The sequence below is a fragment of the Vigna unguiculata genome, chromosome 3, assembly GCF_037176805.1.
Source record: "Vigna unguiculata cultivar grain cowpea cultivar isolate G323 ecotype 2 chromosome 3, ASM3717680v1, whole genome shotgun sequence".
NCBI classification, from domain to species: Eukaryota; Viridiplantae; Streptophyta; class Magnoliopsida; order Fabales; family Fabaceae; genus Vigna; species Vigna unguiculata.
The window spans coordinates 13,758,703-13,768,965 of NC_140794.1; the positions used below are offsets into that span (position 1 = coordinate 13,758,703).

Below are 10,263 nucleotides of genomic sequence, written 5' to 3' on the forward strand. Positions count from 1 at the left end.
CTTGGATGCTTTCCGAGCATGCACTCTTCACAAAATTTCTTTTCAAACTCCACAGTCGGGAGTCCTCGCACCATCTCCTTTTTCACCAACTCGACTAGTCCACCAAAATGTAAGTGGCCAAACCGGAAGTGCCACATCATAGCTTCATCCTTCACATCAAGTTTCAAGCACCTCTGTTGGACTATTTTCAAGTCCAGCTTGTACATCCTGTTCTTCTTCATCTCTACTCGGTCAATCAATCGATCCGACTTGTCTTTCAAGTATAGTACTCGGTCTTTCATCAGAACCGAGTAGCCTTTCTCCATCAGCTGGCCCATGCTCAATATGTTGCTCTTCAGATCGGGTACATAGTACACATCTCTGATTTCTCCTACTCGGTTGTTCTTCTGTAGGTACCAGATTGTACCCCGGCCTTTTACTGCCACCTTTGATGCATCTCCAAATGATACGTGTCCAACGTCAACTTTGGTGAGCTCCTTAAAAAGATTCTCGTCCCCGCACATGTGGTTGCTTGCTCCTGTATCAAGGTACCAAACTGAGTTGTCAGAACAGCTCAGCACCTGCCTCCTGGACATCATCAATATTCCTTCTTCCTTAGGATCCTCAGAAAGGAAGTTCGTTTCCTTCTTACTTTCAGATCGACAATCCTTCGCGAAATGTCCAACCTTCCCACAATTGTAACATTTGACTTCTGAGTAGCAGTCTTTAGAAAAATGACCGTACTTACCACATTTCAAGCATTCAACTCCTGAGTTGTTCGACTGACCTCCTCGACCTCTACCACCACGACCTCCACCTTGTCCTCGTCCACGCCAATTTTGTTGGCCGACCTGTTCTTGACCTCTTTCATATCCTCCTCTACCTCTACCACCTCAGCCTCGAGTGTTCTGAGTATAAGGAACCTTCTTCTCCCTAATGGTTGCCTTTGCTTCGAGTGCTTGATCAAGGGACTCCTCCTTCTTCTTCCTTCTCTGCTGCTCATGCGCTTCAAGCGACCCAACAAGCTCTTCCACCGAGAGCGTTGCGCAAACTATATTCTCGAAGTCGTCGGTTAACGACCTCAAGATTTTCTCCACCACTCGGCAAGCGGGCAGCGTCTCTCCATTTCTACCGAGCTAATTTGCTACGGTCTCAACTCGGGAGACGTACTCGGCAACCCCTTCATCTTCCTTTATCCTCATCCTTTCAAGCTCGCCTCTGAGAGTTTGAAGCCGAACTTGCTTGACACGGTTATCCCCTTTGTATGCCTTCTCCAGAATATCCCACGCTTCTTTTGAAGACATAGCATTTGCTATCTTCTCAAAGCCGAACTCATCAACAGCGTGATACAGCACGTACAAAGCCGTTTTGTCCTTTACTCGTGTTGCTTCTAACGTAGCAAGTTAAGCTATCGTCATTTCTCCAATATCCTCTGGTTCTTGGTGCCCATTTTCGACCACCTCCCATACTTCTTAGGAACCAAGGAGAGCCTTCATCTGCAGACTCTAGTTATCATAGTTGACGCCATTTGATAACTTCGGCAGGGGCATGCTGTTAGCTAAGCTGGCCATCTCGATCAAACTCTCTAACTCACTCAAACACTCAGGCTCTCAAGCTCTGATACTAATTTGTTGACATACAAGTCTCTTTGGATAAACACTCTTTGATATTGAGATTTGTTGTGTTTTGAAATGAAGCACTACATGGTCCTTTTATAGGCCTGTGGACATGACCCCTCAACTACATTCATTAAATATAACTACTACCTAACTCACAATTAATACAACAACTTTCAACTACCCACCTTCCAACTACCAACTACCCACATTTAAGTTTACCTAACACTTAGAAGGAAGCGCGAACAATCATGAAGACGAGAATAGATGCAAGAACAAATGATGAAGAGGAGCAACAGGAGAAACGCGAGTGGCAGTAAACAAGAAGCGCAAAATGAAGGACAATGTCTCAATTCACCTCGACCAAAAACATACGTAAAAGATGTAGTCGATTTTAAACTGACTGTACATATTATATAATTTTTTTTCTAATATAGTGGCATTTTATTATAATCGTTGTCATATATGTCTCTAAAAAGTGTTTTTCTTCTAGAAATAGTATTATAATTTGATAAATGCGATAAATTAGGAATATTGATTTTTAGAAAAATAATAATTAACAAAGGTTACATAAAAGAGTTATGGTCCCTATCTGAGAGCATGTACAATATTATTATGTTCTTTTCTCTTTTTTCTTTATCCCTATCAGAAGAGAAAATCAAGAAGTATGCTTCCATATTATTTACGGTTGGACGATTAGATACCAAAATTTATTATCTATTGTTCCCAATGACCAATCCAGGTATGCTTCCGTATTTAATTCTTTCAGATATTGGGAATTGATTAATTACCTATAGGGTTTATTGCTTTTTTATATTTTATAAACATACAATTGGTATCAGAGCTATGTTAGTTTATGATTGAGGTCCCTTAGTTCCATGAACTATAATTGTGTGAAATCCCAATTATGAGATTTTGAAACCCTAACAAAGAAAATCCCCAAATCTGGTCTCGTTGTCCTCTCTCAAGGGTTTCGAAGAACCATAAAACTCTTTTATATCATGGAAAACCCAATCTCGTGGGTTTATCGAACCACATCCATATTGGCAAGACAGATTGAACCCCTTTATGTTCGCATAGGTTCAATCTAGCTAGCGACGCATTTTCGAACCTGCTCCATCATTCTTCTTTCTCGTCTCCACACAATTGAGGCACCTTTAGGTTTCTTCGGGTGGTCCTTGTTCATTGGTATGTTCACAATGAAGAATATGTCCATGGATTTTTCTTACATCATGATCGCTCAATGTAAGTAGAAGAAGAAGAAGAAATTTGGTACGAATTAATGGATTTGGTTATTATCTACGTTCAAAATTTGTAAAAAATGAAAAATTTTCATAAATAAATTGATGTTATTAATAAATTACCTACGAAACTTATTCCGTAAATAATTAGATCGTAGATAATTATATCCATGAGAATGTGCATACGTAGATAATTTTATATACACAAATACTCATGAGAATGAAAAATTTGTCAGTACTCAAATCACCAACTATATCGATAACTATTTATTGAATATAAAATTAAATATACATTAATATTTAAGTTTTTTTTGTTAACATTAAGTAAAGGAAATTTATTCGTTGTACCTACCATCAAAATCTAATAAATTATTTCCAGAGACATGAGGGAGTAATAAGAGTCCATGATATTAATATGGGAAAGCACGTAGTCCAAAACAGGGGTAAGACAAACCATTTAAGGAGGAGTACAACTGAAGTTAAACTTTTGAAAGGGGTACTCAACCATTTGATATAAATTTAGATCCACTGTACATTAATATTTAAGGAGGAAGTGTCTTTAATAAGGGTTTGCTCATAAATCTCTTTGGTGTTTCTCCTCAAAGAACCCGTAAGTGGTATCTCTTGTTACCTCCACGGGTCCATCTTCTCCTTCCTTTTGCACTACCACCTGCAACCAATGCTTCACTGTTCCTTTCCTTGCCTTTGTACTCTATTTTCTGCCCTTCTCATTACTAACTACTAATCTAATCGCTCACATCGGTATTCTCAATTTGTTCATTCTCTCAATTGCTCTTCATTTCTGTCATATTTTGTGCCCCATCATTTTTTTTTTGTTGTTAAAATTTTGTATCAATCTCTCCATGATGTTATTACTGCATATTGTATGAAAAATATGTCATTATGTGTTGTTGCTTCTCACTGATTATGAAATAATCTTCAAATTTTAAAAAAAAATCATAAAGAGTTAAAAGTATTTTAAATTATAGCCTTTAAATTATTTTAGTCCTTGAACACAGCTTTTTTAAATAATTTAAAAATATTTAAGAAATATGAAAACTAAAATATAAGCCCTAGCCTTCTAAGTTCACACCTATGTAATATTGTAATACTCCTGCTAACACTACAACAAAAACAATTTTTACTAGAGATTATTTATGGCATTTCCGGGGGTTTTAATCCCCACTAAAGGAGTTTCCGGCAGTTTGTTTTTCTTCTAGAAAAACTAGCGTCGTTAACGGATTACCGGCGATTTTGACTAACCCTTGGTAAAACAGCACTTACCAGCAGTTTTGAAACCCCTGGTAATTACCAGCGGTTTCAAACCCCTGGTATTTATTTGAGGTTTTAAAACCCCTGGTAATTACCGACGGTTTTGGAACCCTAGTATTTATCGCGATTTTGTAATTGTAGTTCCTATTCCTTGTATGTAGTTTTAAATCCTTTATACGGTATAATAATACAAAAAGTCCATTTTTACCCCTACAATGCAATTTATTATTTATTGATGTTTTTACTTTTCAAATTTCCTTAATTTTATTTATTATACTTTTTGAATGCATAAAATTCATAAAACATATGAAAAGAAAAAATTCTAACATTTATATATTTGTTTATAACTAAATATAACATTCATAAAAACAAGAAACATAGTCAATAAGTTCAAAATAAATAAAAAAGTTTAAACGTTCAAACTAGTGAAATATTAAAATATCTTTGTTATACTTATTATAAAGTCAAATAAAATGAAAGTCTAATAAGATTCTTCAACTACAATGAAAGAAAACTAATCATGTATAAAGTCAAATAAAGTACAATGAAATAAAGTTTAGAATGAAAGAAAATACAATGTAATGAAAGAAAGTTTAGAATATTTATCACACCCTTCATATAAACTCTCATTACCTTCTTGCATCAATTGAAAAAAGTCTCCAAGATTTATGGCTTGACTCTCCACTCGTTTCCTTATCATCCCCCATGCCATCATTATATTGATGATATCCAAATGCATCATTAATCATGTCCAAACCTACTTGATTACATGTTTTATTGGCTGAAGATCTTTCCAAACTTTCTTGAATTATATACTCTCTTACAGCGTAAGAAAAAAGTATCATTAATCCATTAAGCATTTGTGGGTCATAGCCTCTCATAGTCGAGCTTCTCTGACTGCAAATGAAAAAGAAAGAGTGAGGTAACTTGAACTTTAACAAACAGCTAAAATGAAAAGAAGAAAATGTTATGTTTGTAGAGAAATAATGAAAATTTCAGTCATATTTCATTCATTATATGACTATTTAAGGAAATCAACTTGTTAGAAAGATAAAGCGTCTATACTAAGAGCAGCAAAGGACACATTGAGCTCTCTGATGGCTGAAGTTGATCAACTAAGCAAAAGGAATCAGGGTTTGACATCATTTTTGCCATCCAAAGAACCTATAACTGAAGAAAGCAAGGCTAGATTATCTCCGAATGAAAGATTAAGTGTCTGAGTTTCTCATGTACCCGAATCAAGCTCGTCACAGGAGCGAATGGTGGAGTTGCAAGTGAATGTGAGAGCACAAGTTTCTCAAATTGATTTGTCAATCTGCTTATTGGAATTCTTAAAATAGTGTCTCAGCGTGAGCTTGGTTTCCATGGACGCAAACACCCACATTGCAGAAGGGAATAATACCGTCATTCATCAACTTACCTTCAGATTAAGGATTATTCAGGTATGTGTATGTTTATCTCTAGAACAATTCATGAAATACTGTACATAGTTAGACTCAAATGTTATACGATAATGGAAGCTGTTGTCATGTATAATTTTTGTTTTACATTGTCGGTTCAACAGACAATACCATTGTCATATAGTATAGTATAAGATTTGGTATATAGACAATACGATAGACAATACTATAGTATAAGATTTGGTATATAGACTACACTATTAATACGATATATCAAAATACCAGGATGCATATATTTACATTGATTATTTTATTTTACAAAAAAACTATAGTTATGGAAACAACTCTATCAACTAATATTGTTTCGTGTTACATACATATTTTTTATTGTATTGTAAATATTTTTCTTAGTATAAGGCTACGAGTATTAATTAGTTGATTATAATTAGGCTTTTTACAGGAACAAATTGCCTATGCGCCTTTGATTTAAACCAAGTCAAGTATTTTCACCTGCTACTTCTCCAGTTCTTATATTGAATCAAGCTATATATAAATAGGATGGTCCACAGGATCAAAACACATAAACTATATAAAGTTGTAATTAATTATACATATCAGCAACTGGTATATATATGTATGTATACACGTTGATAGCCACATGTGGCTAAAATATACGTGAGGGAGATAGAAAATATATATTATGCATTTAAAGAAAGTTGAGAAGCTCAACGAACCTACATCAAATTGTAGACCTAAATAACTTTAGAACTATCATTAAAAAATCCAAACAATGAGCTTCAATTACCAACCAGCATTCAGTATCATAAACCAAGGATTTTACTGTTAACAGTACAGTAATGAGTATTATATAGGGAAAAGGTCTCAGACACTCTATACCTCTAACTACTTTATTCAATAAAGCAATTCTTCAAATAACTCTTAAACTGTTAGCAGATTACAAATTGTCCTGATTTCACTTATTACATCAATATCTATCCATCAACAATGCACCAAGTTACTAAAAAGAATATACCCTTAAATCAAACTCATTTTACCCCTACTCACACGGATCAAGACAACCAACTTTGGGCATTAATATCAGCTTTAACCAAGTTTATATATATTAACCAAGTTCCTGAAGTGCAAAATTTAAATGTGTGCTAAGTAAACTAATCATTTACTCTCATCTAAATTTAAATTAGAGATTGCCTAATCCAGAACTCACTATGTTGGATTATCATGCATCAGATTGCTTATCATAAAATGTCAGCATTTTAACAACTTACTCACTTTGACTTTAGCATCCACTGCTTTTGTTGAGGAGAGAAAATCTGTTTTTGTTAGCGGGAGGTTATTGTAACCTCTGAGAATAAACCTTCCTTAAAATTAATGATTTTTGTACTAAATTCTTTCTTTTTACTTTACACTTGATAAACATATCTTGAAATTTAATAAACATGTATACCTAGTGATAATATATGTAGCGGGGAATTTTTTTGTGATGCTCTTCTGGAAATATTGATTTGAGATGCCCTGTAATGTACATACAAAGTACCTACCATGATTTCCACAAGTAAAAATTAATAATATTCTTTAATCCATAAAAATAGTAGACTTTAATTTTATATTGATACTTAATTGTAAGGCTCCACTTTACTTTCATTGGTCTAGTATCTGACAGAATGCAGGACTTACCTATCGTTAACAAACCTCCACTTTTCAATGTCCAATCCAACACATCTATACCAACATAAAGGAAGATAAAGATTTCAAGAACAAAAGAGAGTTGCAAAAGCATGTCTGTAACAACAAGCAAGGAAAAACAAGTTAGACAGTGTTACAACTCCCAATAGATCCCTATATAGTTTAAAGAATCTGATTGGAGAAATACTTGGTAGCCTTAGGCTATATATTTAAAAAGGAAAATAAAGGTTTCTAATATTTAAATCAATAATTGTTAAACAAAAATGCAAAGATTTGTGTAAGCCTCTGGTGTGTTTGCTGGTGTATTTATTAAAGGCCTGCATACGACAAATTGTTTTCTTTGCCTTTGCATCAATATTCTCAACTTCATCTTCATTTATGACCAAACAATTGTAAGGAAGCTGGAATTTGGGACCAGTGTTCGTGGTGGTGTTTTTTTCTTAATATATATGTTCTTACATATTAATATATATATATATATATATATATATATATAATTCATACGAGATATAAATTATATTATGTTTATTTTAAAATATTATGAGAACACATATACGACATATATATATATATAATATAATTATACGAGATATATAATTGAATAACATAGATTATGCAACAAAAGGAAAAATAAAAACACAAAAATTTAATCACAATCAATTATAACAATAAGCAGGTTTTAATAAAAGTGGTTTTTACATTTAATCTCTAAAGGCACTCCCAAATCTGAATGAATGATCAGGTAATATTTTAGAGTAAGTTAAGTTGTATAAGGGGATATGACTTTATGATACTTAACTATACCAATAAGTTGGTTTAAGTAAAAGTGAGTCTGAATGAAAGATTAAGCAATATTTCATCCAAAGATAGTGAAAGGGGATATGTAGAGTGTGAACCTTAGCTAGTCTTACAGGGCATGCAAGTTCTAGGTCTTCGAATGGGGTCATCCCTGCATATTGTTTCCTACAGATTCAATCTTTCTAAACACAATTAAGTCTCCAATAGCATTAGGTTTGCAGAAGCCTATGTCCAAAAGAATCAAAGAGATCATGGATAAAGAAATGAAAGACCGTAAGGACAAATTAGTAAGTTGAACCAGAGAAATCTAAAGTCTGAAATGATTTCATGATATTACTGTTGCTAGGTATACTAACAAGGCTTCTGCTCAAGCTCAAGAATATAAGCTTTGCAAGGACTCCAATAAAATCATTTTCTCCCTATTATCACCCTCTGCAATCAAAGTTATTAGTTAATATAAACTACTTGCCTATGACATAATTTAAAATATAAACTAAAACTAAAAGTAGAAACTAACCACCTAAAAAAGAACCTTCATACCTTTATGTTTGTTTCGTCTGTCAAGAAGTTTTGTCCCAATTCAGAAAATATACAGTAAAATCAGTAGCACGATCATAGAGTCAGATTAATATCAACGCAATTTTTTATGAAAACTATTCTATATTAGTCTTATAGTGAGCACAAAATAACTAAACTAAACAAAAAATATCCAATATCTAAAAACTCCTAGTGAGCACAAAAAAACAGAAGAATAAAGTGTTTGATCTGAACACAAAAAAAGGAAAGAATATACCTTGCAACATCCATGAAACCAAGTGATGTCATCTGTTATCTGCATTTCACAAGCTGATAAATAATGTTTTCAATCACCTAATCATTATACAAGAGAACTACCCACTTTTCCATATCCACCTCATTCTAAACTAGCATACTAGATAGAATTCTTCTTTTGTTTACTTTTTGTTTACTTCCTTAGAATTTGGACTACTCCTAGCTTTAGAAATGCTTAGGGGCATATAGCCAACTCCATTCTACGCTAGTTATTAATGTGTTTTTTGTGTCTGGATGATTTTGGTTTTTCTTCTAACTTCCTAATAAAAAGAACTAGTAATGCAGAATAATTTTTTAAATGAGTCAATTAGTTAAACAAGAAGACCAATTTCGACTGATACAAGACAATGATGAAACAAAATCAGGAAAGTCAAGAAAATCAGTAGAACTCCAAAACAACCAGATAACTACAAAACAAAATCAGGGAAGTTAGGGCAAAATCAAGAGATAAATAAATAAACCTATTCGAGGTGAGAACGGTGAGAGACACGCTGAAATCAGAGAGACGAAATTGAACTGAGACGAAATCAAAGAGATGAAATCGAAAGAATGACGAAATTGAAAGCATGGAAAACGATGTTTATTACCTGAACTGAATTCAAGGAGAAAGATAAAATCAAAAACGTCTTCCTCCGAAGGCTGAGCCACAATTCCTAGGACACGATCGATGAAAGTAATGAGACGAAATTGAAAATTGAAATCGAAAGAGGTGAAGTCAGAGAGATGAAGATGAAGTCGAAAGCCACCGAGTCAAAAATAAAAATGAAAGAAACGAAAATGATTGAATTGAGAGGTAAACAATTTACCTTGAGTGAAGGAGTTTCATAAGCCACCGCGACACCTTCTTCCTCCTCAGCGAAAGAGTTTCATGAGCCACAACGACACTTTTCTTCTTCCTCAACAAAAGAGTTTCAAGAACATAGTCAAATTAAAATTTTAAAATATTATAAAATTTTTCTGGGTTTCTTTTAAACCCCTGATACTTAAAAGGGGTTTATAAAACCTCTGTTATCTACATCTATTAACAGAGGTTATTATAACCTCTCGTAAAAACTCTCAACTATAATAATATATTCTTGTAGTGTAAGGTGATGCTAAATAAAATATTATAGAAAGAAAAACAAAATTAAAGATCTACTTAAAAAATGGAGAACAACTTGAAAAAAAATGGAGACCTACATTAAATAATTTTTTAAAATGTATTGTAAATAATTATTTTATTGTGTAAATTAATATTTTTGGTAGAATAGTAATTTAAAATTTAAAAAACATTATGATGAAATTGAAAAATAATATATTATATGCAGAAACCGGGTTTGGTAGATATCCTTCACATCTTTAAGATATGTTTGGCTCTCTTTTAAACACGCCAATGAGAGTACATATATGATTGCTAGAAAGTATGCAACTTACATAAAGTAT

At 33.3% G+C, this 10,263-nt stretch overlaps 1 long non-coding RNA gene across 50 annotated transcripts; it reads right to left on the reverse strand.

Annotated features, from left to right (window-relative positions):
* Positions 1-4,607: 4,607 nt before the first annotated feature.
* On the reverse strand, positions 4,608-9,849 carry LOC114177802 (uncharacterized). 50 transcript variants are annotated; one of them, XR_014993893.1, is made up of 7 exons: positions 9,648-9,840; positions 9,429-9,494; positions 9,303-9,332; positions 8,804-8,856; positions 8,551-8,567; positions 8,109-8,442; positions 4,608-7,308 (listed from the first exon to the last, which is right to left on the reverse strand). It is a non-coding gene; the product is annotated as an uncharacterized LOC114177802 (long non-coding RNA). The 50 variants fall into 50 exon arrangements; XR_014993891.1 differs by having other exon boundaries at positions 8,804-8,842; positions 9,648-9,839; XR_014993898.1 differs by lacking the exon at positions 8,551-8,567 and having other exon boundaries at positions 8,109-8,235; positions 9,648-9,849.
* Between the last annotated feature and the right edge of the window lie 414 nt (positions 9,850-10,263).